This window comes from Chinchilla lanigera, unplaced genomic scaffold (genome assembly GCF_000276665.1).
Source record: "Chinchilla lanigera isolate Chin_1 unplaced genomic scaffold, ChiLan1.0 scaffold00101, whole genome shotgun sequence".
Classification (NCBI taxonomy): Eukaryota; Metazoa; Chordata; class Mammalia; order Rodentia; family Chinchillidae; genus Chinchilla; species Chinchilla lanigera.
The window spans coordinates 2,383,820-2,405,767 of NW_004955502.1; the positions used below are offsets into that span (position 1 = coordinate 2,383,820).

At 38.1% G+C, this 21,948-nt stretch overlaps 1 long non-coding RNA gene across 1 annotated transcript in view; it reads left to right on the top strand.

Moving 5' to 3' along the window:
* LOC106146906 overlaps positions 1–20,869 on the top strand; it is a 44,690-nt gene extending 23,821 nt beyond the window's left edge. The window contains exon 3 of the long non-coding RNA XR_001231532.1: positions 20,810–20,869. This is a non-coding gene — a long non-coding RNA (uncharacterized LOC106146906). The remainder of the gene's footprint in view (positions 1–20,809) is intronic.
* Positions 20,870–21,948: the final 1,079 nt, after the last annotated feature.

Genomic DNA, 21,948 nt, shown 5'->3' on the forward strand with positions numbered 1-21,948 from the left:
ATAAAAATTATTAAAGTAGAAAAACTGAGTAGTTTTAAAATCTAATCTACAATCCAAGGATATGTTTTGTTGTTTGCTGAAAAAAATATGAAATAAAAAGTAGGAAATATCAGGAGGAAATATGTATGAACACAATTGTTTTAGAAAACTCATAACTTCAATTTCTGGCAGACCATATTATTGTTAATATAGAAGAACATAGGCATTGTAAATCATAGGATGAACATTCATCCTTTATATAAAAGACATAAATGCTCTAAGAGTGCACATCTGTTCCTGGTTACATTATGAAAAGAAAAACAAACACCTTTGTTTGAAAGAAAAGTGGCAACTTGTATTACATTACAATGTTTGTAGTTCTAGACATAATGCAAATATTTGCATATATAGACATTAATACCAGGTACCATTTGAGTGCTTCCTGTGTCCCACGTACTATGACAGGGGCTTTGTACATGTTCACGTGCAATAATGATATGAAAAATAAAACATTAAATAACGTGGAACATTAAATACCATGACATAATAAGAAGTAGGAAGCCAAACTAAAAAGAGTGTACTCTGTATCCAAGTGTACATACAAATAGCATCATCAACTTTTTATATGTGAGAACATAGAAAAAGTCTGAAACAAGAACATCAAAACATTAACAGTACTTTTCACTAAGTAGTGAGTTTGCTAGTGATTTATACTTATGCTTTTTTCTGCTTTATATAGTTTCCTATACCTTTATAAGTTTCTGCTGGTCCCAAGCTTTTTTTATACAACTTATTTCGATTTCATTATTTTTTAAATGTGCTTCAAAATAATACACCGAAGAAAAATCTCATGAACTAAATGTCAGCACATCCCAGTATGAAACAGGCCAATTTCTAACACTTTCTTCTAACACTAATAACTTAATTTGAAATAACAATGAGATAAATTAGCCACCTGTACTGTAGCACTATTAAAGATGTAGTTTAGTATATCTAATAGCTGATTTGAGTGAACCTATTAGATAGTTATAATAAAGAAAAAATAATAAGAGGTTCCCAGAGAATTTAATGAAACCAAAATACCACCATAGTGTTTGACAGGTATGCTATGATCATACAAGCCATTATTTTTATTGTAGCCAAAGAAATTATAATCCATGGGATATGCCAATAAGAAACACCATAAAAATAAAGGATGTATGTAGGAAGAAAAAATGTTACCACCACTGGTAAAAGCTAGTTAAGTGTTAAATTATTGTATTAGGAAAATTACTTAGTAGTTTATAGGAAAAAAATTAATAAGAATTCACTTGGAAAATACTATTGTCATGAGGCTTATGGGGAGGCAAGCACACGCACATGTTTTTGTGAAGTCCAAAGTCAAGAAGAATAATCATCAGACAATAAAAATAGTTGAAAATGGGATTGTGCTGGAGAATCAAGCATATTCAAACTGCCCATTGTCATTAAAGTCCTCTCCTTCATCTCCCCTATGAGGTATGACATTTACATAGGTATAAAAAGATATTAAAATGAATGTACAATGATAGTAATATGTGTATGACTGTGACTCACTATCCACTGTGTCAAATTCAACACATCTGCTTGACTCTTTTACCAAATTCCATGCTGTTCTTCTTAGCACATCCCTTTCATATGTAAAGTAATGAATTTTTATGCCATGTTGTTTTTAATTTTAAAAATTGAAAAATACTAACAAAACAATAATGATGACAAAATCAAAACAACACAGAAACAACAAAATGATACATGACTGCAAAACAGAATGATAGGAATTAACAGTGGTTGCTACATTACATACTGCTATCTTCAACAAAGTTGCTCAGTCCACCAGACGTGAGTGTAAGCTTGATCAAAAAATCAAAGACAGTAACAAGTATGTTTAAATAAGTATTTTTTATGAATTGCCCAACTAGAAAAATGGTGAAACTAGACCTTAACCTGAGGTTCATCTGACTCTAAACCCTTGCTCCCAAGCATCGCGCTATGCTGTCTAGTTAGTTAGATGCCAGTAGATATTTACATTGCAATATGAAATTACTATATTCAACTTGATCTCAGTGTGACTGTCTTTGGCACAATACTAAATTAATTTATATCTAAATTAATCACAAATTAAAATGCTAAGAGCAACTATGGTGGCAAAGTTAGAATATGACTCCCAAAGGAAGTTTGTTTGTCTAGCATGAAATTGACATAGAGAAGACTTTTCATGAGAATTAGAAAGTGAAAGTAAGCAATGAGTCATAGTTCCCTGAAAGCCATGTGGTTGGGCACAAGGACAGCCTGACAGAGTGGGCAGCAGGTTGCCATTGGTCCAGGCTCATCTCCACTCCTCATCCACCTCCTCTTCTCAACAGCAGCCCAAGCCACTCATGGAATACTAGGCAGGGGGTGCACAGAGGCATGAGCTGTGGCACCAAAGCTTCTTTCTGCACATCTTCCCTTCACAGTCTCCTTTTGGCAGCTGGATGTCCTTGCTTCATACCAACTTGTGGATGACTCTTTTTCTGTCATCCTCCAGCTTCCTTTTTGGTCATTTTATTTTCGAGATCATTCCACAACTATGTAAGTTTATGATAAATCTCTTCCTCCATAACTGATAGTGGTTCTGCTTTTATGATTGAACCCCAATTAATGCACCAAGTGTAACTTTTCAAGTAAAATACAAACTTATCAAAATACTCTAAGTTAAATATATTTTCAAAGACAAAACATGTAAAGCGACTGTTATTTATAAGTCTGTAGTGTTAACAGGGAAAAAGGTAATCAGAGTAGCTTAAAGCTTTAAAAGAAATACAGTAATACCTCAGTTCACAGATGCAGAAGCATTCAGCAAGATTTTGCTTCCATTTGCAAACTTCACATCAGGTGACAAATGACTGTGGTCATCTTCCCCAGAATTGTGGAACAACTTAAGTGCATGAATGAAGGTGCTCCTGACTCTGATGGCTTACATAAGAAAAAAAGACAGCTGATAACCCCTAGGGAAAATTCTGACTAGTCCACTTATGGTTATAAGGCTAGAACTAAGAAAATGATTATTATAATTCAGCTTGGCCAAGGTATCTTAAGGGTGCACTCTGATTTAATGTAATTGTCTTATATACGGTGTACATTTTGTTTATCCATCTGCCTGCTAATCTGTTTTTAATAACTTGCAGCTGCTTCAATAAAAATATATTGGAGTTCAAAAAAATAGATAAATAAATAAAACCTAATAAACAATCTTTTGACCTAAATAATAATTTAAAAATGCTAAGGAAGGTAAATAATCTTATCTTTTGTTTGGGCCAAAACAGAAACAGAAAAAAAAAATCTAACAAAGATGAAATTGAATTTTCTTTCAATAATAATATATTTCTTCCAAATAAAGAAAAAAAATATCATTTTACTTAACAAGAACAAATGAGAAATTATTCATGTATTTACGGATTTCTCACTATAAGACTACTACAGGCCTTTATCTAAGATCCAAAAATAAAAACTGTATTTTAATCAATTTACAGTTAAATAAAAACCTGTACAGAAAAATATATATATATATATCTGGGACACTCCTACCAAGACACTTGTGTCAGTTTGGGAGATATTTTTGAAAGGGGAACAATATAATACAGGACACATATTTTATATGATTATTTATAATAGTCACCCAAAGAATGATATACAAACGAGTGCAGGAAATCTGTCCACACACTAAGGCCAAGGAATCCAGGCCTAGAACTCATAACAGTGCCTCCCACAAGTCCAACTGGAGGCCCAGAGCCCATGACAATGTCTCATGCAGGCCTGTTTCAGGGATCTGCACTGGGAAGGCCCAAAGTTCAGTGGTGGAATCTAGGAAGTCTGTGACAGCAGGATGAAGGATCTGTGCTAGCAGTATGAGGGATCTACACTGGAGCCAGAAAGGGACGCTGAAAAGAACCAGAGCTCCCCTGAAAGGTACCACAGCCATCCTCAGCAACAGTGAGGTCTTGAGCTCCTCCGATGATCAAGATGGCAGAGGTCCCATCAGGAGGCCAATGCAGCAAGCTTCTCAAGAGACTGGCAGTGCACCATCTTCCCCTCCGGAGCCAGGAATTGATGCTCAGAGTGAGGACCAGAGCTCCCCAAAAGTGAACCAAAGCCATTCTCAGGGCCAACAAGGTCCCAAGCTCCTCGGAGGATGAAAACAGCCAAGTTCATCAGGAAAGCCAGCATGACAAGTTCCTCCAAAACAACCAACAGCTCCTTACAGCCTCCACCAGCTCCCAACAGCATTTCTCTGCTCCCAACAGCCTCCTTCTCCTTCTCCAGTTATGCCTCTTATGCTGCTGGCAACAATCCCCAGGTGGCCCTCCCACACCCAGCATCACACTTACTCAGCTCAACTGGGGATTATAAATTGACCACAAGTTATTAATCCACTACAACACCTTATCATTTTTTCAAATAAGAGACCCAACCCCAAATACTGATAGAAAAATAATATATCTCACTAGAAACCTACCAGTAAAAAATACACCCATGAAACATAACCAGGCATGTGCATAAAGTCCACCAAAAACAGCACTGATGTATATGTGTGAATACAGATGTTTGACTGGGGAAGGAGTAGGGGCTAATCAAATTAAACATTATCTCACCAGATCAGGTAGTATACTTTTGGATGGAAAGAATATAATATCCAAGTTAAACTGATGTTGCAAGAAAAGGAAAATTGATGGCATTTACTGGCTTATGGAACTCAACCATCAAAAAACAAGAATAATGGGAGTACAGCTGGGTCTCAAGGCTTGGATCTGGAGCCAGACCAGTCTGTCCCCAGTGCAACTCTGCTCCCTCTGCCCTGGTCTCACTCCCACCAAACCACCCTATCATGGCGCTGAAGGAGAACAAAATGGCTGCCTGCAGCTTCAGACTTACATTCTCTTCTTCTCACTCAACAAAATGGCTGCCAGCAGCTTCAGATTTACATTCCATTCTTCTCAAGCAGAAGGGAATACTTTCTATCTCCTAACGGCTAACGACAGTCTCTAACTTCAACTCCACTTCCCCAAATGGCTACATTCCTATCCTTAAAATAGTATCTGTATAAAGGAGGATGTAAGCTCTACTAGTCAGATTAAACTGCAAGGAATGCTCATTCCCAACCATATGGCATTAATAAACACTAAATGAAAGGAGTGAAAATCTAGCATACTTTCAAGACTGTCAGACTGGCCTTTTGCAAATCCATACAATTAATTAAGACAAAGATATGAGCTTAGGGAAACATCCCCTGACCTTTGCTTCTTGTACCTCAGTAACTGAACAAGCCCTTTGGCTTTCCACTGCCATCCAGTATTTACTGTAAGGCACCCTGGGTGTCTCCACACTACAAAACATAGTCACCAGGAAGTCTACTTTTCTAACATTACTGATCTATCTGGTCATGCACATCTCCTTAAAGTCTGTTTAGCTTTTTTTTAATGCCTTGCATTAACACCATGTTTCCAGTCACCTTTGCAGACATAATCATTCATGGTAAAAACTGTTCTTAATTTTTATTAAAATCATTCATTGGTAGCCTTATTTATTTATTAAAGTTCTGACCTAATTTCTTTCAAATCTGTACATATAGCCTATTTTTCTTGACCAAAATTAGTTACTATGACTTATTAGCATAGTCCTGGCTCCAAGAAACAAAAGTACAAATTGGCACAGATTTTTATGTTTTTCTTGACTCTTGGGCAAAGTGATTATTTTTTAAATTCTGCAGTAAGCCTCTATATTCAAAGCTCTTTTCACTTCCTGAAATAGCTATATTATTAGAAGACAGTATTACTATAAATTCTTAAAGTAATACATCAGAAGGTTTGGGTTGAGTGTTTCAATTCTGTGACTATAATACAGCAAAACTTTGAGGCATCAGGAGAAAAGCAAGTTAAAACAAACCCTTTACCAGCTGCTACACGTGGGGTGGATCAATAACACTGACAACTTTTCATATGAAATTCAAGCAGTCTGAAGCTTTCTTTTTCTATTCCCTGAATATCTGTTCTCCCCACTTCAAAGGTCTGTTTGCTGCAGTGCAAGGAGAGGTGGCTTATACACCACAACACTCTTCTTCTGTTTCAATTGTAACATTCAGCTGTTCTGGGGCTGCCAGGCAGTGATAAAAGGGCACAGGGCTTTGATTGTTTATTCTTCAATAGCAAAGGCAGAGAAGAATAGAGAATAAGGGAACAAGCTTAGGAGACAAGCATGGCTGGGATCCAAACCATAGCTCGGCACTTACCAGCCTAGTATATGACACTGAGCAAATTTGAGTTTTGCTTTTCTTGTTTGTGAAGTGAGTATAGTGTGAATTCTCATCTTCTATGGTTGGAAAAACTGAGTTATTCACTGTAAAGCACTTAGCCTACTGGCTCTTTAAAACAGCAACTAGCATTTCTTATGTGCCAAATATAGGAAGCACACAATTGATTCATTTGTCTAGTCAACAAATATTATCAAGTACTCACTATGTACCATGCACTGTTTTAGGCATTGTTCAAGGAATATCAATTTTTCCTTGTATCTTACTTACTCACTAGAACATACATGAAAATAGTATACAAATACAAATCAGATGTTTCCAAGTTAATGGTTATGACAAAGGGTGTCTAAATTCCTTAAGGCCAGTCAGTCTTCACATATATTTCAACCATAATGACACAATGAATTGAACCAGTTGAACCATGCCAGCTCCAGGTAGCCACACTCCTGCTCCTGGGTTTTCTAGTATCATTTCACTTGAGTTCCTTATATCTATAGGTGATGAAAATGAAAGCAATATGAAGATTTTGTTCAGTGCTGAAGTGCTTCCAACTTTCTGAGGCCCTGAAGGAATAGGGTAGATGGTCTTTCTCAGTTCCCATAAGAGTTTTAGGACAGTCACACTCTCCCACACTTTCAAATTACTGCAGCAGGCCATTTAGCAAGTACGAAGGCTGAGGTGGTTTGTGGAACAGAACTGAGATTTTCAGTTTCCATTCACTGATATGTGTTTTCACAGATGAAGTTATATTTTCATTTTTTGACAGCCCTCATGTTCTTAACTTGAATGTACCTTAATCATCAACCTTCTAAGTCAGAAAGTATCTTTATTATTTAAAGGGATGCTGTCACCCATTCTTTTAATCTGTTAATAATTACCTGAAAAAATAAACTTCACTTGACAACAATAAACTTCATGTGTCTATCTTATAGTTCCAGGAAAAGAGTGCAAAAAAGTATTGGGCAAATCATCAGAGAAATGTAAATAGGGCTAGGAATGTAGCTCAGTAGTAAACCACTTTTCTAACATGCCTGAGATCCTGAGTTTAATTCCCAGCAATTCAAACAGAGAGAAAGGAAGAGGAGGGGGCTGGGGATTTAGCTCAGCGGCAAAAGCGCCTGCCTGGCAAGCGCAAGGTCGTGAGTTCGGTTCCCGGTACCGGAGAAAAACCAAAAAAAAACAAAACAAAAAAAAAAAAAAAAAGAAAGGAAGAGGAGGAAGAAAGGAAGAAATGCAAATTAAAACTACAATGACATTGGTGAGCTGATCAAGGGGGCAGAGACCCTGCCCATCAAACCTCCACCATTGAGGGAGCAATGGTGAGCTGCTCAAAAGGGGAGAGACCCCACCCATCACCCACTGCCATCAAGGGAGCCTTGGAGAGACCCACAGGAGGGGAGAAACCCCATCCATCACCTCTTCACCATCCAGAGAGCCTTTGTTTGTAGAACCCAGGAGCCTGGCCCATCCCCCTACACCACAGGACAGGCAGCCAGCAGAGGAAGCACCCAGGACATAGCAATCAGTTCATCTGGAGGAACCCAGAGTAAATCCACTCTGATAAGGGGAAACACTTTGCATACAAACTCCTAATTTACAATTGGTTCTGTTGTGTAACTATACACTTTGCTCCTATGGTCTAAAGTACAAAATCACTTACTACAGTTTATTAATTTCTAAATGGTGCTTGATGCTATAATTATTGCTAATTGTACTATACCTAGGATGTCATAACTGTTGTAACCAGTTGTTCTCCCTTGTGTAGCAATATTGGGAAGCTCTAGGGTAATAACATCACCAGAGCCCCACACCAAAAGACTGGAGACAGAGCCAGACTCTCGATTAATTGGGAAGGTAGCATATTGGGACAGACCAAATCAAGAATCTCCTACACACAGAAGATATCCCTGAAGAACAGACTTTTCCTGGAGAGGTTTTGTTACTAGTGGTATAGCAATCTACTACCAAAATCCACAAGGATCATCACAGAAAACAAAAAAAAAAACTTTTTTTCAAATAGAAAATATCAAGACAAAGGAGTACAATGTAATCTCAGACCTCTAGCCCACATAAAACAACTCCAGGAGACATAAACATGGAGGAAATTGGAAGACACACACCTGAAATTTCTGAAATAATAGCACCAAAGAAAAGAAACACTCCAGGAGGCTATAGACAATATTAGATCAGAAATAATCTCTCCAGTAAAAAAAAAAATGATAACTATACTGAAAAATTGCTCAGCACATCTAAAGAAGACATAAATAAAAAATTAGAGTAAAACGATGGAAGCCTTGAATGAACAAGATAAGAAAGAACTAGAATGCATGAAATGGATCCAAAGAGGTATCTGGGAAATTAAAAAATTCTAATGAAAGCTGGAAAATTCCTTGAATGAAACTGAAGATGGACATTCAGAACTTGAAGGGAGGATTGCAGATAGCAATCATAAAAGTTATTCGAATCATAAAAGTTGTTATTCAACAGCTGCAAGATGATGCAAAGAAAAACAGTAAAAGACTGATAGGTGTCAATGAAAAAAACAGGAGTCAACACAAATAACAAAAAGACTCTGCAGAAGAAATTGGAGAAAATTTTCCAAGCATGGGAAGAGAATCTGACATACAGGTAAGTGAGGCATATAGAACCCCAATTAGCCATAACCAAAATAAATCTACACCCATACATGTAACAATCCAGATCCCAGAAATTCAGCACAAGAACAAAATATTAACAGCACCTGCCTGGCAAGCACGAGGTCATGAGTTCAATACCTGGTATCGGAAAAAAATGAAAAACAAAAAACAATTTTAAAAAAAGGTGTTAGAGAAAAGAAACAGATAACCTATAATGGAAAGCCCGTCAGAACCATGGCAGATGTTTCAACATAAACCATCAAGTCAAGAAGCGCTTAGAGTGAAATATTTCAAGTCCTGAAAGAAAACTACTTCTAAACCCAGACTGATGTACCCTGCAAAACTATTTTTCAAAATTAATGGAGAAATAAAATACTTCTAAGACAAAGAACAACTGAAGAAATTCATGACCACCAAACCAACCCTACAAACAGTACTGATGATATTCTAGACAGATAAAAATGACCACAATTCCACAAACAACAAAAGAAAGAAACCACCAAGCAGGGCAAGCAATTAAACAGAGAACAAAAATAGGGAACCAACACCAGGAAAATAACACAACAAAGACACACAAATGCATGTCAGCTGTAACTGTCAGTGTAAATGGCCTCATTCACCTATCAAATGAAATAGATTGGCAGAGTGAAACAAGAAACAAAATCCAACAATATGCTGTACACAAGAAAAACATTTAACTCAAAAGGAAATTCATAGACTGAAAGTCAAAGGATTGAAAACTGCTCCATGTGACAGGAACCCAGAAAAAGAGTGAGAGGTAGCTACTCTGTTTGCAGACAATCATTCTTGCTTTAAAGCAAGAATGATCAAAAGAGATAAAGGTCACTAGGCACTTGTTAGGGGAAAACTTCAAGAGGAAGAAATAGCAATCGGAAATATATATACACCAAATACAGGAGCACACAACTATATAAGGCAAATATTCACAGACATGAAAAATCAAGTAAGCAATAATTCAACTGTAATGAGGGAACTTAACACCCCACTGTCACAAAGAGATAGATTAACCAGACAAAAAATCAGGAAGGAAATAACAGAACTAAACCAAACTTGTGAACAAATGAATTTAGTAGACATTTATGTGGTTTTCCAAAAAATAACATCAGAATATACATTCTTCTCAGCTGCACATGGGATGTTCTCTAAAAATAGAAAATATACTTGCCCATAGAACATACTTAAGTAAATACAAAGAAATTGAAATTATCCCAATCATATTATCTCACCATAGTGCAATGAATTTGGAAATTATTGAGACAAAAAACTTGCAAAAACTCCAGAAAACATGGAAATTAAGTAAAACTCTCCTGAACAATGGGTCATAGATGAATTTAAAGAAAAAATTAAACAATATCTAAAATCAAACAAAAATGCAATCACAACTTAAAAGGACCTGTGGGATGCAATGAAAGCAGTCCTCAGAGGGAAAATGATTGTGGTGAATTTTCAAATCAGGAAAACAATGAGAACAAATAAACAACTTTGCTATACCTCAATCTTCTAGAAAAAGAAAAACAAGTCAAACCCAGATACAAAAGAAGGGGGAAATTATAAAGATCAGAGCAGAAATTAACAAATGGAGACTAAAATAACAATACAAAGAATTAATAAATTGAAGAGTTGGTTCTTTCAAAGAATAAATAAAATTGAGAACCCTCTAGCCAACATTATCAAAGAAGAAAAGAAAAAAGCTCATATTCATAAAATAAGGAATGAAAAGGGTAAAATCATTACAGAGCCTGTGGAAATTCACAAGATCATCAATACCTACTTCAAAAATCTTTACCCTCATAAGATGGAAACATAGAAGAACTGGACAGATTCCTAGAAATAGATGAATTACCAAAGATGAATGAAGATATAAAAATTCTCAGTAACCCAATATCAATCAATGAAATTGAAGATGTAATTCACAACTTACCAACAAAGAAAAGTGCAGGTCCTAATGGGTTCACAGCTGAATTCTACAGGAAATGAAGAGAATATTCAGCACCAACACTCCTCAAAATCTTAAATGAAATTGAAAAGAAAGCAATTCTCCCCAACTCAGTCCTAGAGGCAAGTACTACACTGATACCAAAACCAGAGAAAGACTGAACCAAAAAAGAGAACTACAGGCCAATCTCCCTAATGAACATAGATGCACAAGTTCTCAATAAAACACTAGCAAACAGAATGTAGCAAAACATCAAGAAGATAATTAATACAGCATGACCAAGTTTGATTCGTCCCAGAAATGCAGTGATGGTTCAATATATACAAATCAATAAAGTAATACACTATATGAACAGAGCCAAAAAGATCACATGATCATCTCATAGATGCAAAAAAAGCTTTTGATAAAGTCCAACACTCATTCATGATAAAAACACTACAGAAAATCGGAACAGATATTCTTTACCTCAACGTGATAAAAGCTATCTATGACAAACTAATAGCCATCATCATACTAAATGAACAAAAACTGAAAGGTTTCACTCTAAAACCAGGAGCAAGAGAAGGATGTCCTCTGTCATCACTCCTCTTCAATATAGCTCTTGAAACATTAGCCCAAGCAATTAGACAAGAGAGAGAAATGAATAAGAATAGGAAAGGAAAAAAGTGAAATTATCATTATTCTCAGATGACATGATATTAAACACAGAAGACCCCCAAAACTCCACCAAAAGTCTTCTAGATTTAATAACCAAATTCAGCAGCATAGCTGGATACAAAGTTAACACTCAAAAATCAATAGCATTCCTGTACACAAGTAACAAACAGACAGAGAGAAATTAGGGGAACCACACCTTTCCCAATAGCATCTAAATAGTAGAGTAGAGTGGTAATTGCTCACTTCTCAGCCCCTGGCCTGGGAAAGTGAAGAAGCCTCTCTAGGAGGTGGGGGCCTCAGGGAGGGAAGTGGATCTGCACAGGTGCACCGTCTTGGGAGACATGAGACACCCAACCATCCCACCATCACGAGGTGAGCAGCTTCCTCTGCGGCGCCTCTCACCTTGACCTCCTGCCTCTGAAGCAGCAGCCCCAACAGGAGAAGGCAACTGAAGTGCCAATCCTGAGCCCAAATGAGCTTTGCCTGTTCTGCCGTTGCTTACCTCAGATATTGTGTCGTTGTAATGGAAAGCTAACACGGGCGCTGAGTAAGAAACCTGCAGAGTAGAGCAAGAACCGAGAAGCACCCCAGCTGATTCTGAGTTAAAAACACTTACATTACCAAGGAAAGCAAGAATGAAGCTACCAGCTAGGTGGTTCTGTTCAACACACCTCTAAACTGTCATAAAGTGGTTTCTCCAGAGATTCTAGTAGATCTATCGCTATGTGACCAGAAGTTACTTTAAATATGTCACTCTAAACCTTGCAGTGGTATCAGCAGGAACATGACGACAGCCATTCATACAGCCTGTAACTTGTTTGTTCAGATTTAATCCAAGGACCAAACAACTATGCTGTATTATCAGTACAGTACCTATTGTTATAGAAAAGATAACTCTCGCCTTGCTAGATGTCAGGTGTGCAAGTTTGTGGTCTCATGACACCAAGGAATGAAGTCGCAAGCCGAAGGAGGAAGAAATAAGAAGAAAAGGAATAGCTTCTGGATCCCCAATGAGGGTCCTGAATGGGGGCCTCTTAGGTCCTTTGTCAAGGGTGTTATATAACAAAGGCAGTGTGGACACAACATGGGTCAGACTACACAACATGGGTCAAACTACCACTGAGCTAGAGGATTACAAGTACAGCCACTTAGCTAATATTGCTCCAACAAAGAAGCAGATCACATAGCAAGAGTACACTGAAAGACCAGTGGCATACCTGGAGAGGGGTGGAGTATGGCTCCACATATTCCAGTCACCTACCTATGCAGCTGATGCTACCCAGGCTCACCGGACCAGGTCGTGCTAGTTATGGTGTCACTCAGGCTGCTGTTCTTGCTAAGGAGGCTTGCAAGCCTGACTACTGTGTCTCTGTCTTGAAGCCTGACTTTGTTCAGAATCACTTTCAGTCACAATCTTTTCATTTGTTTTTATTTTTTGTTTTTTTGAGACAGGGCCTCACTAAATGGTTCAAGTTGGCTTAGAACTACGGAGCCCAAGCTGACGTCACACTCGTGTCGATCTTCCTGCCTCAGACTCCTGAATGCTGAAGTTACAGGCGTGTGTCACCACATCCAGCTGCAAGCCACAATCTTGCTGTGTCTCATCCGCCCTGACTCCCTCAAGGGCCCAATCTCTCTCTGCCTATGAATTTCTGAATTTCGTAGCTGACTACAATACCATGACCTAACAAAATATGAACAGTGTGGAGTTTCTGTACATGGTATAGTAATTTATCAAAGGCTGGGAACGAGCCTGCAAAAGAGTAAGGATAGAATTTGCAATAAATGCAAAACAGTAAGTATATTAACAATTATTGAAAAACAATATATCATTGTGACTTCTCCAACTGGCCTTGATCCTCTCGAAAACATGGTATTTGAAATTACTGTTAACAGTAACAATGTTTCTAATTTTTCTGTGAAAATTATCTCTGAAGAAGCCAATAGGAAAATACCTCCAAAGGAAATGTTGAAGGAAAATGCGTGCAAAAAAAACCCCAAAATTTAGAATGTGTACTTGGAATCTCAAATACCATTTGAAACAAATGAGAAGTCCAGAGTTGGGATAGTGGGGGTGAAAATAAAGAGCCAGGTCACTTCCATTCCTCCTGTAAGGATACTGGTCGTGCATCTACGCATCCGCCACCTCCAGCCAGGGAAGCAGCTGTTACCAACGAGGACCTGTTCTGCCTAAGCGAAGGTACATTTCTTAATGACGCTCATATTTTTATTTGAATTAAGTTCATTTTCCACTAAGCTGTCAGCAGATCTTTAACTTTATGTCCTGCTGTATATATTTGCTTCCTGGTGTCAAACCGGGCTTTGAATTCTAACTTAGATCCCTTACTGTGTGACATTTGGGAAGTTAATTTGTCCCTCCCTGTGTTTCTTCATTTTAAAAATGGGAATAAAAGTATCCATTCTAAACAGCTGTTGTGAGAACTAATAAGAGTTCCTGTCAAACCCTGAGGAGAAAATTGCCTGGCACATATGAAAATTCAAGAAATGCTAACTTATTAATATGTTATCATTAATATAGTACCAAAAGTTTAGGAAATTATTACTATTGTAGGTTAGGTTAAACAACTATGAAAGTATGATTTCACTCAGTAAGTATTCTAAGTGCCAGTTAAATCATGTCATCACCATATAAAAGACTGCACTCATTTTTATATGAATGTATGCTTGTAGCAAATGAAAAACAGCTGTCAAAATATGGTACAAGTTATAAAAAGAATCACAACTCTATGCCTCTTTCCCACACAAAAGCAATTGTTATTTGATTAGTCAAAAGATTACTACAGGGGGCTGGGGATTTAGCTCAGCGGTAAAAGCGCCTGCCTGGCAAGCTCAAGGTCGTGAGTTTGGTTCCTGGTACCAGAGAAAAACCAAAACCAAAAAAAAAAAAAAAAAAAAAGATTACTACAAATAACCCCAGATCCTACCATTATATTTAAGGCACAATTTAATATGAATGTGAATAATAGGAAGATATCAACTCAGTTTGTTTTTAATCAAGTTTTGCCCACAAATTAAAAGGTCAACTAATTCTTGTCTATAGTGTTAAAGTTGCAATTTCACATTGTTGCGAAGACATGTTTTACAAAGTGGAAAAGAGTAAAGTCACTAAGAGAGTACACACGTTTAAATTTTTCCTGCTTCTTTAGACAGACATTAACATAATAAATCAAATTTCCAATTCACCAAGAAAAACATGGCTTATATCATAAATGGAAATCGTTAATTGCACATCATTAGGTCTGTAATTTTTTTCTTTGAAGAAAAGGATGGATAATATTTTAGGTAAACTTGGCATTAACAAACTAAAACATTGATAAAGCTTGTAAAACATTAACTGAGGTTTTGAATGACTCAAGAGATATTAGCTCCCACCCCCCACTTAATATCTCAAACTCTTAAAGCAGCTCTAGGGTACAAGGAGGTGTGGGGAAGGGCCGGGATCCAGGCCACCAAGCCTTTGCTGCACTTCAAAATCTAACCTTTCTGCTCAGCTTGGTGGAACTTCCCGTATAATGTTACCATCCTAGTTCTATTTAACAGTAATGAGGCTTTGGGAATTTAAATTTAATAAAAATCAAGGCTAGAAATTTCTGATTTTTGTTTTGTTTGTAAAGTACTAATTGTTCTCTTTGTCATTTAACTCTAGTTAGGTTTGAGTTGTGTTGATTTTATTTGCTACTGAGCAGTCTTTGTCAGGGAATGGTGATTTTTCACATTTACTCAGATATCATGTGTTTCAAAATATTTTTAAGTTACTGAAACTATTCACAGGAAATAAGAGGAAATCTCTCTTTAATCTACCATCAGAAATTGTAATAACAGGTAACCAATATGTCTTAAATATGTCCTTTGTTCACTCTAGCTTTGTGTTCTATAATCTTGTCATTCTTTCCATGGGTAACATGAGCTATGGCTTGCTTTTTTCAAAACTGAAAATAAGAGACATTTGCATTATCTCTTATTATTCAGCCCAGAGCTTCCATCCTGAGATCAGATAAGCAGATAAGGTTTAATAGGAAATGGTCTATACTGATGGTCCCCAGGGAAGAAACACAGCTAAAACCTTCACTAATGTTTCCATATCTGTCCATAGGGGAGAAGGTCCACAGAGATTGAACCCACTGCAGTCACTCCGAAAATGCCTCCTAGAGTACAATATTAGTTCTGATATTCAGTGAACAGGGGGTATGTAGAACAAAAACAAATAATCATCAGAAAGAGATCCAGAATGCATCCAGAATTCTGAGTACACCTGACTGATTCAGTGTTAAGAAAAATCCCTGTTCTGGTCCGGGGATACAGTTTAGCGGCACAAGTGCCTGCCTGACAAGTGCAAGGTCCTGAGTTCAATTCCTGGTACCAAAAAAAAAAAAAAAAAAAAAAGAAAGAAAAATCCCTGTTCTATGAACCAAGGAACTAATCACAATCCTAATCCTAATCTCAGCCAAATCTTTAACCTGCCAGCAGGAACAATTTTAAAAAAACTAACACAGTGAATATGGATAAGGGAATGTTCTCCATTTCCAGATGCATGAGACAAAAAGCCAAGCAAAGCTACTGCACAACTGTCCTTTCTTTAATGACTTCAACTGGCCAAATTCCATAGCATAGGTGATTTAACGGATCTCAATGAAAAGTCACTTACAGTTCATCAAATTTACTACTTCAAATGCAGATTCTTGTCCCAGATCATAAAAGCTTAGTTCATCTAGCTCAACACAGACTCTTACAGTCTTCCAGGACCAATTTTATACATCCTATAATACTACTAGCAAGAGAGAGAAACTAGGGAGATTATCAAGAATTCTCTCAAGAAGACTAGAAACAAATTAATAAAGTAAAAACATTTTAAGAATAAAATATCAGGAGTAAAAGAAATTTTAAAGTAAGAAAAATCTAGAATACATTAAGAATTGAATTAAAAATGATAAAATACAAGATAAGTTGAGAAGATGAGGCAAACAGAAATTTTAAAATTTAAAAAAGAATACAAAAGATATAATGATTTCTTTGATATGAGTTTTAAGATGGAAATTAGAACATGAAAAATGTGTGGGAGGAGTAAGGTTTAAAAACAGATTTAAGGACATGAAAACTAAAAGTAGTAATACTATAAGATAGATTTCTTTTCTTCTTCTTCTTCTTCTTCTTCTTTTTTTTTTTTTTTTTTTTTTGTTACTAGGAATTGAACTCAGGGACCTGCACTTGCCAAGCAGGTGCTTGTGCTGCTGAGCTATATCCCCAGTCCCCATTTATAAGATAAATGATAGAATAACAAATAAGATAAATGATAGAATAACAAATTTTTGAAACCATGATAAGAAAATACTTATAAATTTAAATATATATAAGGAAAATATAAATAAAAGAGGAGAAATAAAATACTTGAAATACTACTAACAATCAACATTTTTAAGGGCTTCCTGTGGGGTGAATTAAAGTTTCTATTTCTTCCTTTGCCTACTGTAATTTCTACCTAAGCACAGACTCATGGGTGCTACTCATGGTAACTTCTTGGCTTATCATCTTGGTTGTCTCCTCATGTGTGAAATGAAGGTGGTGATGGCATTTCCTCCAATAGCTCTTGTGAGGCTTGAGTGACTTAATTCCTGTGCAAGTTTAAAACACTGGGCAGCTGAGATCTGAGAGGATCTAAACAGATACTATATCAGTCAGAGAAGGACAACGCTACACCGTAAAAGAGAAGGCAAGATGGGAGGTGCGGCCATCGTGGGAAATGCAGTCTGCCGCAGAGGGGATACAGAAGAAATGCAAAGCATGGCCACTAGAGGGGTGGGCAGAAATGAAGTACAACCCAGGCTAAGAGGAAGATAGGAGAAGACACTTCATTTTCTATGTTCTTAAAAGATTGTCTTGAGCCAACGAGAGGTAGAAAAAAAAACTTCCAAAGAAGCCATACTTTAAGTGAGTAAAAGAAATTATGGTTAGATGGATACACTTTCCTTGGGTTCACTGGCTGTGCTCTAGTGCGCCCTCATCTGCTCGCCGTGGAGCACACGTTCTCCCTGAGGGTCCCATTTCCCAGCACTGTGGCTGAAATCCACCGAGACACCTCGTGGGCTCGACCCACCTCTTGGACCACACCACAGTGCAAATGTCAAGGCCACCACGTGTGCCCGTCCTAACACGCTTGGGACGCTTCTCACACGCTATAAGTTATCATGAGAACTTACAAGCTTCTCCTTAGTGTCTTTACAAAATAATGTCAGGTGTTCTTTATTAAAATCCCAAGCATGTTCTTTTTAAACATTAACGTATCTGTATGCTTAAATCAAATATAATTATAACAAATTTATTGCCACCATATGTTATTAATGTCCAGAAAGACTGATGCCCATCTGCCCTTTGTGTAGATGAAACTTTGACAAGAGCCCCTTCCTAAACTTAAAGAGCTCTTTATATGCAGCCTATGCTTTTAGCCATGTAGAACTCAGGGCATCCCAGCCTCGCTAGGCAGCTCAAACCTGTAAAACAAGATTTCAAATATAAAAGCACAACATCTCTCACACTGTAAGTAGGGCTCTCACCTCCTAGATGGTACTGCTTCTGCTCAGTTCAAACTCTCCAGGGGCTGCACAGAGTCTGCGCACGCGTTCGGAGCCCCTCGCTGCCGTTTCCAGTCTGACTGCATTGTGCATGTTGCTGTGTTAGCTGGATCGCAGTTTTGTTTTTTCTTTTTGGTCAGAAATTCTCTTCACGGGTTTCCTAAGGATACCTAAGTAAGCAAGTGGAAAAATTAGGCTGAATAAGCTGCTGTTACATAAAAGAGTGTATTGCACAGGATCCATAACCAAAAAACTCACTGTTTGCGGCTGTAGGGGCAAAAACAGTGATACATTTCTCCCCCATCACAATGGAATCACAGCTTGTACCCTTATAGCAAAAGACAGATAAACCAGAGAGAAGAACAGCAGATTTATTTAATCATAGTTTCATATGACACAGAAATGAAGGTCCAGAGACCCAGGGAAAACTCTTTTTATGCTTAGTTTCCATGAAGTAGGCACTGTTCTGTAGCAATGTGAGTAAACAAAAGAGTGTGACCCAAGGGGAAAAGATTAATGGGGAGACACAGCAAGAATGTCTGCTCGGGCTTCCTGGCCTCTTCCCCTCGCATTCCTTCCAGGTGTAGGATGGGGTCCTTTCTGGAAGGAGGGGCTATGATCTATTAGACAGAAAGGTCACAGAGAGGAGGGGAGAAATGACAGTAATATTTCTAGGTTTTATGGCTGGCTTTGAAGAGGAGCCTTAGCTACGATTGCCCTCATACCCTTGAGGAAGAGAAATTCTAGTTTCTATGGCCTGATTTGGGGAAAAAGAATCAAGAGACAAAAAGGGCAAGTGAAGGTCAGAGAAAAACTTTGTTTTCCCAACACCCCTCACAGGACAAACGTTGGGATGCTGTTCTGAGCCCCGACACAGGAAAACCCACCTTGGCTCTTTCACTAAAATTTGAAATCACAGGTACATTCTCACGTGATATCGTGCTGTCTTCGTGCTTAAGAGCATAATGGATTTGGTATGCTGAATATTAATGTAGACCTATAATGTACCATGTAAATTACTGATTGCTGAAGGAAAGTATTTTGAGGTTTGGGGTTTTTTTTTTAAAGTTCATTAAGGGTATTCTGTCCACATAAATATACAAGGAAAAGTCACTAATATATGCAGAGTGTGACCACTGAGTAAGAAAATGACCACCAGGTATGGCCTAAGAAATATGGTGCTTTGCTTTGTGATTGCCTCTTCCATCACCGTTCCATAGACCAGTGGTGGCAAAGCTATGGCATGTGTGCCGTGAAAGGCTATTCATATCACTGAAAGCTCCAAAAGATTTGCCATCCCTGCTAGAGACTGTAACCTTTTGAATAAATTTCTTTAAAACAAATCTTAAATGACCAATACCTGGGCCACATCAGTCATCTTAATGCATAATAATTTCCACATATTTTCTGATCAGTGCATTTTCATCATGACAAATAATATTATGTCCAGTATTTGGCTAGAGCAACCAGTAAAGCAACAGTCTTTACATCATCTCACGAACTAATGAAGATATTTACTGACTTTTTAGATACATACTGATGCAATATCCTGGTTTCCCAATAAACTAATGAAGTAAATTTTCTTTTTCTTTTCTTTTTTAAAATAATACTAACCCTCAGTATAAAAACAAACACAAAATTTCCATCAAAGTATTCTAAAAAAAAGTCGCATGTTATCAACCATTTGTTAATTCAAACCAATATACCTCTAATACCTTCCCCACCTTGAAACTAGATTCTATAATAAACACTAAACAGGTTAAGGGGGAAGAAAGTCATGCTTGGTCTGCTGTAATGCAGTCTGATCAGCCAAAGTGGTAGATTTCTCACAAGAATCTATACTCATGACTTTGTATAGACATGCTGCCATCCTATAGCATCTACAAGGGAGCCTGCACTCCTAAGGTCATCCGGAATTATGACTCCCCATGGTTCTTTTAAGAAATCCAAGAAGTGCAGTAGTCTCATGATTGTTCTTTTGTTTCGTTTGTGTACTTGTGGTTTGTAGTAAGATTGTGCAATCTCTTTTTTCTCAAAATAAAACAAGAGTCAAAATGGAAGAGTTAAATAACAATAACTTAGTAGTACCACATACTCAGTTTTGCATATCCCCACACTTTTACCTCTAATCTGGAACTGAAATGAAGGAAAATTATTTCCCCTCAATAATCTACCCCACTTCTCAGGGGAGGAAATGTGTGTTGGCAAAAGTTAAACTCACTTGGCTCTTTACCCAGTCAAAGCAGAGCTGATTCAGAGTGACACTAGCTATTTCTGACACCTTCGTATAAACTGTTTAGTATGAAGGTACAAGGTGTCTCCTCCACCCCCATCCAGGGTGGCCTTCTTTCCTTCCTACACCAGATTCTCTCTCCTGTGATCCAACACAGTGACATAAAAGCAGTAAAAAAAAACAAACACTGAGCTTGTAGCACAGCAGTTGCCTGATTTATCTCCCTCTTCAAATGAAACACTACAAATAGAACAGAAACAAAGAAAAGCTAATAATTCTCTCATAAAATGTTCCACTTTCCCCCATCTACCTTGTTTTGATTTTTCCAAACCACCACCACTATCAGCAATGACTTAGCCATGCAAAACTAAAATTCAGTCCAATGCCATCACCTTAATTTGACCTGGTAATTAGCCATCCCTTAAAGTAACTCAGTCTCTGCTTCTGTGACTCCAGTAAGTCGTGAATATTCCATTCCCTCGCTCCTGCTCTTCGGGATGGCACCAGAACAGGCAGGCATATGACACACAAGGCAGCGGAGACGGGAAGAGGACCTGACTCCACAGGCCATCCCTGCAGGTAACTAAGTTGGTCTTCGTGTGCTGCACAGCACATTTCGGTTCATTTATTTTTCTTTTGGGGTAGGGGGGTGTCTTGCTGGCTCCCCAAACTGAAGATTGGAACTCACCCTTTGCCCCTGATCCTACAGTACTAGAATTCTCCTACCTCCTGACTTTGTCACCCCCAACACCAGCCCTCTACACCCCACGCCTTTCCCCAGGGCACAGACAACTCCGGCTCCTTTTACTAACCAGCCAACCTGAAACTGCTATACTGAATAAACCCAATGTGATCAAAGCACAGCTTTTATTTCTATTTCCCTTCCTTTAAACATTTTTTGGACGAAGAAAATATTTTTCTCCTCTACATAGGTAAGTGGAAAAGTGCTTCAACAGAAACAATCTTTCAGTCACTGAAACTCAAAAACCACTGCAGTTAGATAAATTAAGCTAGTTCATGTAATAATGGAAACTCAGAGCATGGTTTTACCTAGCGTCTCCTCCCCTCCCACTTGCATGGACCTAAAGCGGCTGCTTGCAGTGAAGAGTGCCTTCCTCATGCTGGTTCTACTCCTTTTCCTCCACCAGTTTGGTAAGAGTTAGACATTCAGATCTGAGAGAGAGGATTGAGGGAGAGGGTACGGACAGCGGGAGGTGCCATTATTCTGGCAAGGGGGCTTCCTGAGGAGAGTATTTAGCACTCACCCTTCCTTGCAGGGTATTGCGTGGGCTCCTCATAAATTACCTTCACTGGAAAGTCCCCTGGACAGGTAGACACCTACCATTTCTGAGCCCTTGTATTTCAGTGTCCCCTCAATTTGGACTTTCACTGTTAAAATGTATCTTGCTCCCCACAGTGGGCGAGGTGCCCCTTCCACGTGGTTCTACATGGAAAATACTCAGACACCCTCCGTTCCAACAAGCTCTCACACTGCTGCCTGTAACCTGCGGTCAGACACGAGGCCAGCATAGGCCTGTTACTCAAGCTCAGGGAATGCGTCTGAAGTTCTCTGTGCAGTCCTGCTAATACCACCT